General features: G+C 39.9%; 1 pseudogene; it reads left to right on the plus strand.

Annotated features, from left to right (window-relative positions):
- Positions 1-17456, plus strand: part of LOC148115915 (vomeronasal type-2 receptor 26-like) — an 87504-nt pseudogene extending 70048 nt beyond the window's left edge.
- The last annotated feature ends 598 nt before the right edge of the window (positions 17457-18054 follow it).

Genomic DNA, 18054 nt, shown 5'->3' on the forward strand with positions numbered 1-18054 from the left:
TTCTTTTGATTTGACTTACTCCTTGCTGATATTGCAGGACCTATATAATTTCTTGAATCATTCTGATATCCATGGCTTTCCTCTTTTGTCTTCTATTGTGGAAGAGACTCAAATCCAAACATGGGGCAAATAAAACCTGAAACATGTCCAAATTATTTATTCATTCTCATATATTAAGTTTGGTTTAAAGTAGTGACTGAAAGGGTTGCAGATTCTTATGCCACCTCATTTTCATATTTATATAACTACTCATTGATACAGTATTTAATGCCTGATCCTTAAAAGAATAGAGGATGAGTTCTTTTTGCAGTTGCTTTTCTGGATCGCTTATAAAGCATCCTATCCATTTTATGGTAGTTCTATTTCAATGATTGAATGATTTTGAAAACAGGTTCCTGGGCAGATGACTATTAGGACTGGTAGAAATAAGGGTGTATTTATGATTCTTAACCATGGTGGAGGACAATCTCAATCCCATCTTCTCAATGCCCATAAAAAGTACCTGCTGATGGGTGGCTATCATTTGCCTTTGGCTTTGGATCTGTATTGACTTGTGACCCAGTAGACTTGTGGAGATAAAGAGGATTAAACTGAAAAAAAATAATAATTGTGTTGTTTCTGTTGATGATGATGGTAATAAGATGAACATTTTTTACAGTAGGACAAGTTATTTTAAACAGCTAATCCTGATTTTTGCCATTCAAATGGTAAACAACAATCCCCAGTTTCTGCACAATCTCACGCTTGGTTACAACATCCATGACAACTATGCCAACACCCTTGGCACTTCAGATGCTTTGCTGGACATTCTCTCTACTGGACAAGCCAATGTTCCCAACTACAGCTGTGGAAGGAAGGAAAACCTTTTGGCTGTTGTTGATGGAGCTAAGAGGGAAATCTCCATTCAGATGGCAACATTAGTAGGAACCTACAAAGTCCCACAGGTTTGTGTGTGTGTTTCTCTATCTGGTAAAGTGGTAAAGAGTGTTTCTCTATCTGGTAAAGTGAGTGGGGAGTGATAGAACCAACCGTATTCTTTCTATGGAATTTAAGAATTGCTTTTCACCATGATCATGGCTATGGACATATTCTCTTATGACACCATCCCCATTGCTTTGTGGGCTTCTGCTGCGCACTTGTGAAGATGAGGAGGGGCTCTGTGTCAAATCAAAATGTCTTCTGATTGCTAGTTGGTGTTCATGAATGTGGTCTGTCTGTCTTCTGCCTGTTTGTCCTATGTAGTGTCTGTTGCAGTCCTTACACTCTATGTTGTACAAGACTCCTTTTTTTCTTTTTCTGGGGCTGCTGGATCTTTTGGTTTACTTGGGATATTTTGGAGGGCTTTACTTGATTTCTGTGCTACAGTGATACCATGTGCTTTTACTAGTTTGTTGGTGGTTTCTGAGATGTTTTTGATGTATGGCAGTCTTATCTTTTTCACAGCTTGTGTTAGCTGTGCTATATTAGGTTGGGTGGTTAGGCACTTTTTAATAAAGTTACGTGGATATCTATTTTGTTGGAAAATGTTGTATAGATGATAGATTCAACCCTATAAGTTATGGATCTTCTGTTTCTGATGCTGCTGGTGTCTCAGGCAGTCTCTGAGAAGCTTAGAATGTTTCCTTTTTGTGATGTTCAGTGTTGCTTCAATGTGCTTGTCTAAATGATGTCCAATGAAGGAACCACTACTTCACTGCTCTGACTGGGCAGAATTTTTTTTAAAAAATGTGAGCAAACCCCACTCCATACGAGCACTGATGAAGTTACCTAATTAGGTAATGAAATGTCTGCAAGAAAATATCTAGGCTCAAAAAGTACCAAGGAACTTGCATTTCAACAATGAGTTGTAAATATTCTTCTCCATCCATTCTGTGATTATTAAAAAATAAAACTCTTTTTTTTTTTGTCTTTGGAAATGACACCATAGCCATCGATGGCTGTTTGATGATGAGCCAATAGAGTGAATTAACATCTTTTCTTATCTAGGGGTAGTTTTCCCTGAGACTGAATCTACGCTCCCACTTCATCAAAAGAGCTGATTTAGAACAAGGGTATGAAAATTTACTGCATAACATTAAAAAGAAAACCCAAACTTTTCAGTTTCCTTATCCCAATGTATTACAGTCTATAATCCCAAGGTTACCGAAATGCTCTTATGTAGAGTGGATATTTAGTACTTAAAATATATCACTACTAGAATAAATAAAATCACAACATCTTAAAAATATTTTATAGATGGATAAAAGAACTTCAGCTGCTGCCACAGAGCTGATTTCTGAATTTATGCACTTTTTACTTTTTCTAAAATCAGGAAATATATTTAGTAGTCTAAAATTAAAGCTGTGGAAAATGAGAGAATCCCAAAATTCTTTTTTAGAACAAACACAATTTTAATTAAACACCTCTTGGTTTGTACAACTGATAAATTGTATCAGGATCATTGGTCTCTCTCTCTCTTTTGCACAACTGGAGAACGAGCTAAAAAGATTGCTACAGAAAGAATTCTGGATGTCAAAGTAGAGAAAGGTAGGACCATCCTCATTAAGGTTGGCACCTTGAAATTGATGAGCCACTACAAATGGACCTTCCAAATTGCCAAGAATTTCAATGCAAAGATATGTTAGCATGGTATTTACTCAAACAAGATGCAATGGTTAGTTAGAGTAGATTTAACCAATCTGTTATAGAACATGCTTATATTTGCATAGCTCAAGAGAAAAAATAACATTCTTCTCAGAGGTGGGTTTCAGCAGGTTCTGACCAGTTCTAGAGAGCCAGTAGTGGAAATTTTGAGTAGTTCGGAGAACCGGTAATAAAAATTCTGATTGGCCCCACCCCCATTTATTCTCTGCCTCCCAAGTCCCAGCTGATTGGGAGGAAATGGGGATTTTGCAATATCTTCCCCTGCCATGCCCACCAAGCCACACCCACCAAGTCATGCCACGCCCACTAAGCCACAGAACCAGTAGTAAAAATTTTTGAAACCCACCACTGATTCTTCTCCTTTCTTCAATTGTATAAGGAAAAGAGAGATCAATATCTTGGACTGTGCAATAGACCAATGTCATATTGTGATCCTTACATTAAAATAAAACTCACATTTTCTGTGTGTTCAGAATTCAAAAACAACATATAATAGAAGCATGTATTTGAACAAAACAGTTCGGGTGCTATGTGCATATGTGGTTCGATGATGTTGGTAATTTTAGTTGTGTCCATCTCTTGGTGATTTTATGGGATGGGTCTCTCCACATCTTCTGATCTTGGACTAATTCTTTGAGCTGTTCTATACTTTGGCTGGTGTCAGCTTTGATAGTGTCCAACCACTGTGTTCTATGGAGGCCTCATTTCCTTTTACTGCTAATGTGGTACAGAAATATGATTTGCATTCTTTATTCTTTTTTGCTTTTAACCCTTTTTTTTTATGTTTATCTACAGTCTTGTCAATGTTCTGTATTTTGTATGCTGTATCTTGATATGGTTTGATTAATCAACAATATACTATGCTAATATGTACATGAGTAGCAAGTTGGATTTATTAAAATCTAGTATTTTGGACTCGATCTGCCCGCAAATATAGCCTAGCATTCTTCATTGCTTTTGCAGATCAGTGATGCAATTGTTTCAGAGGCTCTCAATGACAAAAATCAATTCCCTTTTTTCCACTGGATTCTCCCCAAAAAAGGAGTCACTTATCCAGCAATTGTCCAACTCCTCCTCCATTTCAGATGGACCTTGATTGGCCTGTTTACTTCCGACACAGAGGAGGGAGATAATTTCATGAGGACTTTTACTCCTATGCTTGTCAGGAATGGAATTTGTGTTGTTATATCACGACGATTCTCGGCGACTGGACATACAACACCGCTCAGGGATGCCATCTCTAAGTGGAGACAAGTCAATGTCTTTGTGAACTACATAGAAACTGTTAACGTTTGGGAGAGAATTCATACTTTCCACTTAACATTTGAAGTTGTTCCAGGACCGATTGAAGGGAAAGTCTGGATATTAGAAAGCATTGGACATTTGGTATTGAGACAGGAAAGCCTTTACAAATATCTCCATAGTATTTGGAGCTTTGCTTTTCAGGAAAAAGGAAAGGCAAAAGATGATGCCTTTGAAACCAAACTCTATGTGCAATTAGAAGATCAGTATTTTCACTGTTCTTTTTCAAAGCACATTTCTTCCGTCAAAGATCAGAAAAGATGCACCCAGAGAGCACCACTTGAGCCTACAGAGGAAAGTAGGAGTATATGGATCCCATTTCACCTCCATTTACATAGTGTTATTAAGACTCTGGCCCATGCCTTGAAAACTGCATATTCTTCCAGATCCAGGAGAAGCAAGAAGGGCCAAGAGAGGTTGGATGCTCCAAGACTGCAGCCATGGCAGGTATGGGGTTCCTACCGGAATCCATGAAACTTTAAGGGAGGGTGAGGAATGTTCTCAACCTCTTCATGCTACAAAAGGCCAACAGCTTGGGCAAACTAATCACTCAGGGAATAAAGTTGCAGGGATGGAAGACAACAGGTTTTGGTTGAACCCTGGCAAATGGCTTTAGCTCCATGGATTTTCAAGATCTGCTTAGTTTAACGCCTTTAGTTTTGAATACTATCCCTGAAAAACCTGATCCACAACTTTGGGATTCTCCTAATGACTCCTACTTGAAGGGGCATCCTGAGTTTCCCATTGGTCAAGGAATTTTGGCTGGCAGAGTCCAGGAAAAGAGCCTTGTCTATCATAGATGCTGCCCTTTGAAACATCCTTTCCCCCTGAAATGAGATCTGGATTCACCCATCTGACCTTCCATTAGGGCTTGAGGACCTGGCTTTGCCAGGTGGCTTGGGGTCCTCCTGGTGGGTATATCATGCTAAAGGTGGTTGACAGTTTGTTTGTTTGTTTGTTTGTTTGTTTGTTTCTTTATTTATTTATTTATTTTATTTTATTTTATTTTATTTTATTTTATTTTATTTTATTTTATTTTATTTTATTTTATTTTATTTTATTTTATTTTATTTTATTTTATTTTATTTTATTTTATTTCTATACCGCCCTTCTCCCGAAGGACTCAGGGCGGTGTACAGCCTCATTAAAAGCACAAAGACAGACAAAATTTAAAAATAATTAAAATTATTAAATGATAGGCTCAATTTTAAACCCCAAATTTAAAATCCCATTTTTAAAAACCCAATTAAAATCTTTACCTTGATAGCCCAGCCTGGCGGAACAACAAGGTTTTGAGGGCACAGCGAAATACACGGAGATCAGAGATTTTACGAATTTCTGGGGGCAGCTCATTCCAAAGGGCATTCCAAAGTTTAAGGGAAGATACCACCTTTCCCTTCATCAGCAATATCAACATATATGCTAATTTTAAAACAATGTCTGCATTTTAAAATAAATTGCTGTATGTAGAGTTTTATGATTAGCATCTTAGAGCTCTACATTTATAAATTTGAAGGACATTGGGAGGCTGTCTAGCCCAACTCCACTCTGTAGGATTCCAATTTCATGTTCTTCTGGCAGATGACTTCTCAGTTTTTCCATTAAAACAAACAATAAAGGGGAGATGGACCTTGTCTGGTTTACTGGCTCAGCTTTAAAAGTTCTACTCCTTTCAGGAAGTACATTGCTAATACTTTGGTGAAATCAAGTTATGTCACCAGCATTCACACAACCTATCAAGAAAGTATAACAATATTTACAAATTTGGCATGGGATCAAATTAGATATATGGGATTGTGAGTTCCAATGTTGCCTTAAAACCATGAAAGCCATCTTGGTGACTTTGACCAGCCACTCACTCTCACCTCAAACAATCCCACAGGGTTGTTTTTGTGGGGAAAATAGAAAAAAAAATAGGTTGAGTTATTTATACAAATAATAAAGATTGTGTGTGTGTGTATAAAAATAAAAAAAAATATAATTTTTAAGGATCCTTCTTAACTTCCCAGTCTGTAAAAAATTTTAGTAGGAGGTTTCTACTTTCAGACTTGCAAGATTCTGTTAATATCGCCTTCCAATATGGTGGAATTAGTTTCTGTGGTCATGTTTCCCATATGGTCTACTTGGGAGAAGATTAGCCTGGCAACTTTCTTCTTAAGAATGCCATGCTTTCTTGGTTTTTCCAATGCATTTATGAAGAATCTCACTATTTGTTTCTTTGTTCAATTTATTTCTGATGAGCTCTAAAATCTTCCCTTTAAAAGGCAAATTTGGTCAATTACATTTTGTCAATACATATATTTTTTTCAATATATGACTGACCAATTTATCAGAGCCTTTTTTACTTTTGAAGAAAGTGATAACACTTGTTCTCCCAACTCACTATATTTGCAAGTTTGACTTGCAAACTGTAGATGAAAGTTTCAAAAGTGAAAAGACCACCTGGGATAAGAAACCAAGATTTCTGCTTTTAAAATTCCTGGATGTTTCTGTTCTAGTTCCATCCATTTCTGGAGAAGAATGGATTTTTCAATATTTCCCATCAGAAATTGTATTTGGACCAAAATGGAGATATAGCAGCAGATCTGAATGTCCTAAGCTGGGTGTTTCTTCCTGGGTGGGATCCCATCGATGAGCAACTGGGGAGTTTCGAAAGGCAGAGATTTACAGTCAATGAAATTTCTTTGTCACTGCTAAATGCACTCAACAAGGTGAGAGAAATATTGGGGTCCATTCTCTATCTTCAAAAGCCTGAGCACCCATTTCAAATTGGCAAAGCCAAATCACCAAGGTGGTTGACCTTCACTGAGAATTGAATGTGGGGAGTAGAAATCTTAGTTTTGTTAGACTGCTTGAAAGGCATCAGTACTATTGATCAAGGTGTACTTTACATGTTAAAATATGGAGCACTGTTTTAAACTGATTCCACAAAGTCTGACATGGGGTTGTTGTTGTTAGTTGCGAAGTCATGTCCGATCCATCGCGACCCCATGGACAATGTTCCTCCAGGCCTTCCTGTCCTCTACCATCCTCTGGAGCCCATTTAAGCTCACACCGACTGCTTCAGTGACTCCATCCAGTCACCTCGTTCTCTGTCGTCCCCTTCTTCTTTTGCCCTCAATCTTTCCCAGCATTAGGCTCTTCTCCAGTGAGCCCTTCCTTCTAATTAGGTGTCCAAAATATTTGAGTTTCATCTTCAGGATCTGGCCTTCTAAAGAGCAGTTAGGGTTGATCTCCTCTAGGATTTACCTGTTTTATCACCTTGCAGTCCAAGGGACTCGCAGGAGTCTTCTCCAGCACTATAGTTCAAAGGCCTCAATTATTTGGCACTCAGCCTTTCTTATGGTCCAACTTTCACAGTCATACATTGCAACTGGTAAAACCATAGCCTTGACTATACACACTTTTGTTGGCAGGGTGATGTCTCTGCTTTTTAGTATGCTATCTAGATTTGCCATAGCTTTCCTCCCCAGGAGCAAGCATCTTTTCATTTCTTGGCTGCAGTCCCCATTTGTGGTGATCTTGGAGCCCAGGAAAATATGACATGGGGTACTAGATGACAAATGTTTAGTTCTCAGATGAGGGGTATGTTGTGCATCCTCTGCAATCTGGTATCTCCATCAAATGGAGAGGGAGGCTCTCAGGTGCTGGTGATTGTGGTATTGATAGACTCAAATTTGCTTGTTTCTTATTCTAAAACAGCAAAGGAGAACATAATTTGGGTAAACAGTTCCCAAGTTCAGGTTTGTGCTGAATCAAATGAAATTGAATCAAGACTGGATAGATACATTCCTGGTTCCTGTGGCAAATATGCCTTGGGATTTAGATTCCCCTGGATGAGGATAGTGTCCCCTGAAAGGGAAGGTCCATAGTTCAGATGTGGCAAGAATTATCCTTGGATTCCATTCAACCCAGAGGGATAGAGCAATAGTCCTTCTGCTCAATGAAAGGAAGTCCAACTCATTCAGTTCACCTGAAATCACAATGACTTGTTCTGATGTGAGATAATGCCCTGACCGAGAAAACTGAAGCACTAAAGCATGACTTTCATCCAAAGAAAAGCCCTTCCTGATATTGGAAATAACAAGGGACAATTGGAAAGGAAATGTTACTAAGATTTGGTGTGGCTTGTAAGCGGGCATTTCATCTGATAACCCTTGAATGATATTGTTTATCATTCCTAAATTTTGCCTAAATCTCTCTAGGCAGAAACTAATTCCAAATTTAATTAATAATTTAGTTAGTCCAAATTTAACTAATCATGAACATGAGTTTGTCTTTCCATGCCAGTTGGTGTTATCTAGTTGTAATTCTTCAACAGAAAGGACCTTGTCTTGGTTATCAAGCTGGGCCTTAGCACCTTTTCCAGCAAAGTGTTATATTCATGGTCATCTCCTACAGCAAAAGATGCTTGAATTTTTGAGGGAAATATTTTGATGACCTTAACTCTTTGTCATCTAACTACAAGTTCTAGAACCTAGGTACTTCAGTCTCATTTGATTAAGATGGCAGCCATATAAATTAAAGAAAAATATTCAAATAAACAAAGACCCTTTCCTTTAATGTTGACAGCTCTAATTTGCAAGGAGATTTTTTCCTATTTACTGTATCTTAACTGGGAAACTATTTTAGATAACTTTCAAAGGGAAATAGCTTTGCAATGTTTTAGGTAGTCTTGAAGAAACCTTTGTAGATCCTACCAGTTTTAAGGTTCTTTCTTCATCACAGTTTTATTCTATTTTCATACATTTAATGAATTTAATGAATAAATATTTAATAAATCTTTTAGAATAAATGTTGTTCAAAAATTTAACAGTATAATCATCATACTGTAAAATCATGTGCAGAGAAGAGCAACAAAGATGATTAGGGAACTGGAGGGTAAAACATAGGAAGAACGGTTGCAGGAACTGGGTATGTCTAGTGATGAAAAGAAGGACTAGGGGAGACATGATAGCAGTCTTCCAATATCTCAGGGGTTGCCACAAAGAAGAGGGAGTCAAACTACTCTTCAAAGCACCTGAAGGTAGAACAAGAAGCAATGGGTGGAAACTAACCAAGGAGAGAAGCAACCTAGAACTAAGGAGAAATTTCCTGACAGCTAGAACAATTAATCAGTGGAACTTTTTTATTTTTTTATTTTTTATTAATCATATTTCTATGCCACCCACTCTCCAAGGACTCTGGGCAGCTTACACCAAAGACAGTATACTAAATAGCATATTGCCCCCAACAATCTAGGTCCTCATTTTACCCACCTTGGAAGGATGGAAGGTTGAGTCAACCTTGAGCCGGTGAGATTTGATCTGCTGATCTGCTGAACTAGCAGTCAGCTGAAGTAGCTGCAGTACAGCACTCTAACCACTGCACCACCTCGGCTCTTTCTAACTTGTCTCCAAAAGTTATGAATGTTCCAACACTGGAAGTTTTAAAGAAGATGTTGGATAACCATTTGTCTGAAGTGGTGTAGGTTTTCCTGCCTAGCCAGGGGGTTGGACTAGAAGACCTCTAAGGTCCCTTCCAACTCTGTTATTCTATCAAAACTAGGAGAATGGGTTTCAAGTCCCATGAAGGTAACTGGGGTGGTGGTGGTGGCAATGAATCACAGGTCCTGGAGAGCCAAGAGTGGCAGAGGGGCTACAGGAGGTCTGTGGGCCTTCCTGGCAAGAGCATGGAGGGAGTTCTGGAAGAGAGGAAGGCAGGCAGAGCCCCCAACCCGATCCAGCCCAGGTAGCCTTGAGTGTGATCAGAAACCTCTCTTCTCAGGGATGGGCCCTCCTCACATGCAGCGGGGTAGTTAAGCAGCACTGACAACACAATCAGCATTGTCAACCTTTATTTTAATGTGATATTCTAGAAGTAAAAGGGATGAACTAAATGAAGAATCTGTCTGCAGTTATATCTCTTAACAACTGTTTGGAAAAAGTTAGAGAGTTCAAACTTATCTAAGTGAAGAACAGAGTCTCTTTGGCTAATGTTCACTTTCACCTTTATTTTCTATGGGTGGTGATTCATAACATATTTTCTTTGGCATTAATTGTTTTCCTGCTTAGTCTCCTCCTCAGTCCAAATGTGTGGAAAATTGTCATCCCGGATTTGTCAAACGGGCTCGAGAAGGAGAGCCTGTTTGCTGCTATGATTGTGTTCCTTGTTCGGAGGGGACCATCTCTACTCAAGAAGGTGAGTGATGCCAAAGAAAAGGGCCGGCCTTGTAGAAGTGGATTGATCCAGAGCATTTACATGGAAGTGCAAGTTAAAACACAGATTGAAGCTGAATTGTTTTCTTCTTTATTTTGAAAGTGCACAATTTCTTACATAATGGGAAGAACAGCAAAATGATCTTGAAAGAGAGGCTGAGATGAGATGAGAGAATTTGCCATATTGGACAACTTGTCTTATGGCCAGATAAAATATCTCTTCTGTCTTTAGTTTGAATATTTCCTTCTATATTTTGACTTCTAGGAATTTCTTTGAAACTTGAAGAAATATCTTAGTATAATTTTGGGAAGGATCTTTCAACGTATTCTATATGGGCCTCCCTGTGAGGATCACTGGGAAGCAGGGGTGAAATGCTCCCGGTTCAGACTGGATTGCCCGATCCGGTAGCGATGGCGGCGGGTGGTTCGGAGAACCGGTAGCAAAAATCCCTGCCCCCCCCATGCCCAGCTGAGCCGCGAGATAATCAGAGGCTGGTTTTTTTTTTACTTTTAAAAGCATTTTTTCTACAACCTCTTCGGCCAAAAAATGCTTTTAAAAGTAAAAAAAAAAAAAAAGCCTCTGATGATCGTGTGGCTCAGCTGGGATCGTCAGAGGCTTCTAAAACCATTTTTTTCTGCAACTTCTTCAGCTGAAGAGGTAGTAGAAACAAAAATGCATTTAAAAGCCTCTGGTGATCCCAGCTGAATTGCCTGATTGTCAGAGGCTTCTAAAAGCATTTTTTTCTGCAACCTCTTCGGCCAAAGAGGTGGTAGAAACAAAAATGCCTTTAAAAGCCTCTGGCGATCCCAGCTGAGTTGCCTGATCATCAGAGGCTTCTAAAAACATTTTTTTCTGCAACCTCTTCGGCTGAAGAGGTTGTAGAAAAAATACTTTTAAAAGTAAAAAAAAAGAAAAAAGTTGGCCATGCCCACCCAGTCACATTACCCACCATCACCAAGCCACGCCCACAGAACCGGTAGTAACAAATTTTAGATTTCACCCCTGCTGGGAAGGTATTGCTGGTCCAGAATGATGTGCTGTGGACAGTTATGGGGACATCTCACTCCACCCATATTTCCATTGCTCCTGTTAGCCATTCTAGATTATTTCCATAACTTGCTTTCTCTGCCACCTTGTTAGATTTCACAACATAGACATCCTCTGAGTTCAGTATTAAGAAGTACCCTCATGCAAGACTCAGGAGGGGTATCTAGAAAGACTAACTGATTCATTATTAACCTCTAATGCTGTAGGTTCTGCACATTAACATGAAATCCTCAGGTCCTAAGACTACCTCGAATTCCATAGATATAAGCTATATATTGTATATATATATATCAGTTATTCATTTATTATTAAAGGAGAATATTCATAGTCCAGGCAAGGGTGGGTTCTAAATTTTTTTACTACCGGTTCTGTGGGCGTGACTTATTTTGTGGGTGTGGTTTGTGGTCATGTGACAATTCTTTAGGATTTAGCAGAGATACTGGTCTACCAGGCTTTTAACTGCTTGCAGAGCTGTACCAGTCTACCCATTTGTTTTTGGAGGCACTGGTCTACTCATTTGTTTTTTGAGCACTCTGGTCTACCACCACACTGCCTTTTAACACTGATCAGCTGTAGGGTGGCCCTTTGAAGCCCCGCAGCAAGAGTTTAAACAGTTTTTTTCCTTCTAGCTGATCAGCTGGGACTCGGGAGGCAGCTAATAGATTGGGGGCGGGGCCAAATAAAAGGTAAGAATAACGGGGGGGGCACCCAGCTCCCGAACAAAGAGAACCGGTTTGGTGACCTCATATCGTCACCGCTACCGGCTCGGCCGAACCGGGCCAAACCGGGAGGAACCCATCACTGAGTCCAGGGTTGTAATGAGGGGTCCTTGGTGCTCTCTGAGCTTGCATATTTTCTAGAAGACATTTCATTACTCAAACTAAGTAACATCATCAGTACAAGACATCAGTGCAAGAAATGTCTGCAAGAAAACAAGCAAGCTCAGAGAGCATCAAGGCCCCTCATTTATTTATTAATTTTTTACACAACCCATCTCCCCTGCAGGATGACTCTGGGAGGCATAAAATACACATACACATATCAGTAGTGGGTTTCAATTTAGTTTGCTACCAGTTCGCTCGTGGGTGCGTGCGCATGTGCACGATGGTTCTGCACATGTGCAGAGACGTCCGGGTGGGTGGGCGGAGCCTCCCGCTGCTGCCGCTACCGGTTCACCCAATCTGGGGCGAACCGGTAGCAACCCACCACTGACATCTATGTGTGATTGTGTATATGTACTGTATGTATGAAAATAGTATTGTTATCTTATCTTATTATCTTATTTTCCCTGGTATGAGATTTTGTCCCAAGAAGCTACTTCTTAAAATGTGAATGGAGAGGTTGTTAAAAAAATCCTTTTGGTATTCTCAGATATGGAAAAATGCAGCAAGTGTCCACCTGATCAATATCCAAATAAAGACCGAATAAAATGTATCCCCAAAATTATAACCTTCCTGTCTTATGAAGAATATCTGGGCATCATCCTGGTTTCTTTTGCCCTATTCTTGTTCCTAACCACAAGTCTTGTTTTAATCATATTCATTAAATACCGAGAAACTCCCATTGTCAAAGCCAACAACCGGGACCTCTCTTACATCCTCCTGGTCTCCCTCCAGCTTTGCTTCTTGTCTTCTTTTCTCTTCATTGGACGACCAAGGAAAGCCACCTGCCTTCTCCGTCAAGCAGTGTTCAGCATTGTCTTCTCAGTTGCCATTTCTTCTCTCTTGGCCAAAACAATCACAGTGGTCCTAGCTTTTCTGGCCACAAAACCAGGAAACCAAATGAAGAGATTGTTGGGAAAGAGCTTGGCCAATTCCATCATCCTTTCTTGTTCTGCTGTCCAAGTTATCATTTGTTCCTTCTGGCTGGGAGTTTCTCCCCCATTCCCTGATTTTGACCTCTATTCCCAACCTGAAGTGATCATTCTGCAATGCAACGAAGGCTATGTTGTCATGTTCTACATCACCCTCAGCTACCTGGGCTTCCTGGCTGCCATCTGCTTCACGGTGGCTTTCCTAGCCAGGAATCTCCCTGGGGCCTTCAATGAAGCCAAGCTTATCACCTTCAGCATGTTGATCTTCTGCAGTGTCTGGGTGAGTTTTGTGCCGACCTACCTGAGCACCAAAGGAAAATACATGGTGGCTGTTCAGGTCTTCTCCATCTTGTCCTCCAGTGCTGCTCTGCTGGGCTGCATCTTCATCCCCAAGTGCTACATTATCATTCTGAGGCCAGATCTGAACACAAAGGACCATCTTACAACCAGAAGAAATGTAGAAATGTGAGACAGAGCAATATTGACTCTCAACATATTCCAACAGGCGAAACCTAAGAAATTAAGGAACTAACTAAGGAATTTTAAGTCTTAACTTTTTCCAATAGTCACCACCAAGAAAATGGTCCAAGCTACTCTCCATACCAATGATTTTGCTTAATATGTTTAAAGAGTCTTTGGAAGATAATGTCCCCAACTGGATAAAGTAAAATTCAAAGATGCCTAGTGAGCTTTTTTGAATCCTTAAAGCAGAATATCTGCCAATGTCCTTAGCCTACTTGAGGCCTGAGATGCCATACCCAGGTTTTCTAATCATGACACTTGTGCAATGGGAATCTTGTTACCATGCCAGAAATATATAGTTGGGGGAGGAGACCCTAAAAATTCCACTATTTTGGTTGTGGTTTTTAGGTTCAAGAGCCTTTCAATCTCCTCCTGGGGGAGAGTCCAAATCATTCTAAATGAGCAGCGGTGGTGCAGTGGTTACAGTGCAGTACTGCAGGCTACTTCTGCTGATCACTGGCTGCCAGCAGTTTGGCAGATCGAATCTCACCAGGCTCAAGGTTGACTCAGCCTTCCATCCTTCCGAGGTTGGTAAAATGGGGACCCAGATTGTTGGGGGGGCAATATGCTGACTCTGTAAAGCACTTAGAGAGGACTGTAGTCTAAGTGCTAATGCTACTGCTATTCTTCATGTGCTTTGTGGCCATCTTGTCCAGCCTTCCTATGAAAATTGATGTTTCAAATAAGAAAAACCAAATGCTTTATCTGCAAACTGTAAAATAGAAATGGGAAAGGCCTGAATGTCACTGAATTCTGTTCTTCCAAAACAGAGCTGACATGAAAAAATAATGAAAAGATGACATTAACAGTATGCAATAGCATGAACTGCTTTTTGATAGAAAAAGAAAAGTAAAATATTATAAATATGGTGGTTATTATGAAGAAGCAAATGATTTCTCCTCTTGCAGATAGAAACTTGGGCACAGGGATCGCTTATCCCTTCATTCTACTCAGATGTTGCAGCACTACTGATCCCTATAGCATGGGAAGGAGGCTAAAGAACCTAATACACAAACCTCTGGGATTTTGTAAGTGGCCAACATGGGGGCAATCTGGGAGAAGAGGTCAATCTTAGTCCCTTCATGTTCTTTCAATACAAGGAACTCCCATTGTCAAAGCCAACAACTGGGACCTCTCTTACATCCTCCTGATCTCCCTCCTACTTTGCTTCTTGTGTCCTTTTCTTTTCATTGGTCAACCAAGGAAAGCCACCTGCCTTCTCCGACAAGTGGTTTTCAGCATTACCTTCTCAGTTGCCATTTTGTCTCTCTTGACCAAAATTATTGTGGTGGTGCTGGCTTTCCTGGCCACAAAACCGGGAAACTGAGTGAAGAGATGGTTGGGAAAGAGCTTGGCGAACTCTATCATCCTTTCCTGTTCTGCTGCCCAAATTATTGTTTGCTCCATCTGGCTTGGAATGTCTCCCCCATTCCCTGATTTTGACCTCCACTCCCATCCGGGAGTGATCAACTTGCAATGCAATGAAGGGTCCACTGTCATGTTCTACATTACCCTTAGCCAGGGGTGAAATGTAAAATTTGTTACTACCGGTTCTGTGAGCATGGCTTGGTCGTGGTGGGGTAATGTGACTGGGTGAATGTGGCTATTTTTTTTTTAACTTTTCAAAGCATTTTTTCTAATGCTTTGAAAAGCCTCTGCCGATCAGGCAACTCAGCTGGGATTGTCAGAGAGGCTTTTTAAAAAATACCTCTCTGATGATCCCAACTGAGTTGCCTGATCGGCAAAGAGGTATTTTCTCAGCTGGGATCATCAGAGACTTTTCAAAGCATTTTTTTAACCTCTTTGGCCAAGAGGTTGCAGAAAAAAATGCTTTTAAAAGCCTCTGATGATCCCAGCTGAGCCACACGATCATCAGAGGCTTTTTTTTTTTTTACTTTTAAAAGCATTTTTTTCGTTGGAAGAGGTTGTAGAAAAAATACTTTTAAAAGTAAAAAAAAAAAAAGCCTCTGATGATCACGCAGCTCAGCTGGCCATGGGGATGGGCCGCAGGGATTTTTGCTACCGGTTCTCCAAACCGCCCGCCGCCATTGCTACCGGATCGGGTGATCCGGTCCGAACCGGGAGCATTTCACCCCTGCCCTTAGCTATATGGGCTACTTGGCTTCCATCCGTTTTACTGTGGCTTTTGTGGCCAAAAAACTCCCAGGGGTCTTCAATGAAGCCAAGCTGATCACCTTCAGGATGCCGATCTTCTGCAGTGTCTGGGTGAGTTTTGTGCCCATCTATCTGAGCAGCAAAGGGAAATGCAAGGTGGCTGTTCAAATGTTCTCCATTTTAGCATCCAATGCTAGTCTGCTAGGTTGTACCTTCATCCCCAAGTGCTACATTATCATTCTGAGGCCAGACCTGAATACAAAGGAGCAATTTACTACAAGAAGAAATGAAGAAATGTGAGAAAGAAGAATTTTAAGTCTTAACCGACCACACCTAGAAAATGGTCCAAGCTGCTCTCTGTACATAAGTTGGTCAATGATTTTACTTGAAATAATTAAAGTGGATTTGGAATATATTGTCCCCAACATTGTACGGTAAAATTCCAAGATATCCATTGAGTTTTTCTGAATCCTCAAGGCACCATGTCTGTTGAGTGCCCTTAGCTTATCAAGACATGAGATGGCGCACCCAAGTTTTTGAAATATAACAGTTCTGCACTGTATAAATGAATAAATATGATAAAGAAAATAAAAGGAATTGATCACATGTTCCATTACATTGAACAATGGAAAACATTGATTTTAAATAACATTGCATAAATGGCAAATGTATGGGTTATATTAGTCTTTTTAGGCTATTTGTATCTTTTTAAAACTATAACAACTAGTAATAAATAATAAAATTCTGATGATAAGATTTGTAACTATTAAATTTCTTATTTTGTTGTTCATAAAATATTCTATTTTTTCACACGCACAAAAGAGAAAGGATTGTGAGATTATAGGTAGACCATACCCCCTATATGCCATGTTTACTATGCTTCTTACTTGACCTTCCACTGAACTTTGGACATTAAAACCAAGGACCAAATCAGTCTTTTAACACCTAGGCTACAATTAACAAAGGGCATCTTTACATAGGTGAAATTTATTTTTTATTTATTTTATTTATTTATTTTGTCAAGCATGTATAAGATAACAGATATCAGTATAAACATGATTATGAATACAGGAAATGGGGACAAATAAATGTGGACAGTAGGACAGGGATGGTAGGCACATAGGTGCACTTATGCATGCCCCTTACTGACCTCTTAGGAATGGGGTGAGGTCAACAGTAGACAGTCTAAGGTTAAAGTTATGGGGGTTTGAGGATGAAACCACAGAGTCAGGTAGTGCATTCCAGGCATTAACCACTCTGTTGCTGAAGTTGTATTTTCTGCAATCGAGTTTGGAGTGGTTTACCTTAAGTTTGTATCTACTGTGTGCTCGTGTATTGTTGCGGTTGAAGCTGAAGTAGTCATTGAGAAGTAGGACATTGTAGTAGATAATTTTGTGTACTACACTTAGGTCAGTCCAAAGACGGTATAGTTCTAAATTTTCTAAACCCAAAATTTCAAGTCTGGTGGCATAAGGTATTCTATTGCGAGTAGAGGAGTGGAGGACTCTTCTCGTGAAGTATCTCTAGACTCACTCAATTGTATTAATGTCCGATATGCAGTGCAGCTCTGGGTCTGCCATAATGGCTGACCTCCATCTCATTAGATTTGAAGGGCTTCCCTTCTTCATAACAGGAGGTCGATTTTCTCCACATTATCACCCGGGCTTCCCTTCTATTCCTCAAGCCCCTCCAGGGTTTGTGGTGCCTCGACAAGCCTCCAGACAAGAAAAATCATGCAAAGAGGACGGAGCCCCATACTCCTTTCTTCACACTGATGCAATGTCACCACCGGAAGTCCATGTTGCTTGTCTTCTAATGACAAGGAAGTTATCAGTACCCTTGAACCCTGCCTAATATTAAAAGTTGGGCCTGTTTGTAATTTTCTTTTCTGTTAGGTCTCTATATGTGAATCCTGATTGGAGCTGATTTTAACATTGCTTGTGACTGAAGTGAAATTTTATTCCCCATCTTTTCTAGAAATACCAATTTTGAGATGAGAGCAGAAAAATGACAACCTATGGGGTGTACCATTTGCTTAAAGGGGAAAAAAAGTTATAGAGTGGATTGGACTTCTTTATTTTTTCCTTGATACTCTCGTATTGATAAACTGAAGTTATTTATTTTACTAAATATAGACAGGGCTGTGAGTCTACAGCTGTGATGGTAACAATTCCCAAGTGTGGTTCATGGTGCAATCTGATTGCATGTTACATCCTCCCAGAAACTTTTTAAGGGGATCTTCTTCTTTTTTGTTGTGGGTAGTTTGGCCTACCCATCTCTGAGACACTGTGTTAATTCCCCACCCCCAAAGATGGCCAAGTGCTTAGTAGGTTTGGTTGGGAGTCCTTGTGTTCCTGATGTCTCTGTGTTATATTTTCTCTTGGGATTACATTTTTTATATGGAGTGGGACATT

This window comes from Pantherophis guttatus, chromosome 2 (assembly GCF_059756535.1).
Source record: "Pantherophis guttatus breed Tessera chromosome 2, ASM5975653v1, whole genome shotgun sequence".
Classification (NCBI taxonomy): domain Eukaryota; kingdom Metazoa; phylum Chordata; class Lepidosauria; order Squamata; family Colubridae; genus Pantherophis; species Pantherophis guttatus.